This window comes from Cynara cardunculus (genome assembly GCF_001531365.2).
Source record: "Cynara cardunculus var. scolymus isolate 2C chromosome LG 13, CcrdV1, whole genome shotgun sequence".
Classification (NCBI taxonomy): domain Eukaryota; kingdom Viridiplantae; phylum Streptophyta; class Magnoliopsida; order Asterales; family Asteraceae; genus Cynara; species Cynara cardunculus.
In genome coordinates this window covers 36,128,754-36,129,514 of record NC_037540.1, presented here as the reverse complement: position 1 = coordinate 36,129,514, position 761 = coordinate 36,128,754, and positions in this window count along the sequence as shown.

Here is a 761-nt window from a genome sequence, read left to right as displayed (position 1 = left end):
TAAAAACCGTAAAAACTACTCTCATCTGTCGTAATCTTATGAATTTTTTTCCATGAAATTGTTTAATCTTGTGAAATTGTTTCATATAATACTTTTTTTGATGAAGTTGTTTCATATATGGTTATGGAATTTTAATGAAACTGTTTCATGTATTTCTCTAAAATTAAAATAATGAAGATGATAATATCCATGATTAACATTCTCTACAATAAAAATGATTAATCAACATTTTTATAATTACAAAAATATTAACAAAATGAAAAATTATGATTGATGGAATGAGGTTTTTATGGTTTTTACAAATTGAGTTATTTTCATTTGATCGCTTTCGTATATATATATATATATATATATATATATATATATATATATTACCATTTTGTGTTATTTAGCATATTTTGTTCCCTAAAAATCTTTTAAGGTGGTGTTTCATCTAGCCATTGCAAATCTTGCATTTGAAGCCTAAGAACATCTTTAATCTATGAGTTAATTAAAGTGGTAAAGTGTCGTACAAGTCATCTCCAAATAATGTGCATGTGCATGTGAATGTGAATGTTTTTTGGTAGGTTAAAAATAGCTAAAAAGCATATTAACACACTTTGAAATATAATCAAGCATTAGTCATATTTCAACTCAACTAAAATGTAATTTTTGATAAGTGTTTTATTTTAATTAGTTGAAAATTTGAATATTGGAAAAAAAAAATTAAAACTAAATATCCAATAATATATTAGATAACAATGTCGATTCAAACACTTTTC